The sequence below is a fragment of the Theobroma umbraticum genome, unplaced genomic scaffold, assembly GCF_002168275.2.
Source record: "Theobroma umbraticum cultivar Fairchild unplaced genomic scaffold, ASM216827v3 scaffold_146.0, whole genome shotgun sequence".
NCBI classification, from domain to species: Eukaryota; Viridiplantae; Streptophyta; class Magnoliopsida; order Malvales; family Malvaceae; genus Theobroma; species Theobroma umbraticum.
In genome coordinates, this window is record NW_018397265.1 from 5,823,342 (window position 1) to 5,823,850 (window position 509).

Here is a 509-nt window from a genome sequence, read left to right on the forward strand (position 1 = left end):
GACATGGCGTTTTTCTTGTACAATAGTGTCAAAATTCTAGAATTTTCATTGTAAAATAAATCAGTTCTACTATTTATATTTAAAATTTTCAATTTAATTATATCTGTGCTATATGTTGATATAATTTATACTTTATTATGTATAAATGCCAATCTATTATCAATTTTATTATTTTTTATAAAATATTATTGTAAAGTTATAACAAAAATATGTGAAAGGACTCGATCTATATGTTGTGGATTCAGAGCCTTTTGAGTTGAACTTAGTTAATGCAGAAAGAGAAAAAGATGGGATACTTACATATTGGTAGACACCCCAAGTAAGGCTTGAAGACAGTGCAAAAGCTCAATGCAATGAGCAAACAACCAAGAAAAGCTCCATAACTTTTAACTTATTTTGGTCATACTGGCTAAAGCTTCTAGCAAATATTGTATCACACATCATTTTTTCACCCATTTTTTGGGTAACTCTCAAGAAATTACATGCATTCAAATGTCCTATATTAAAGT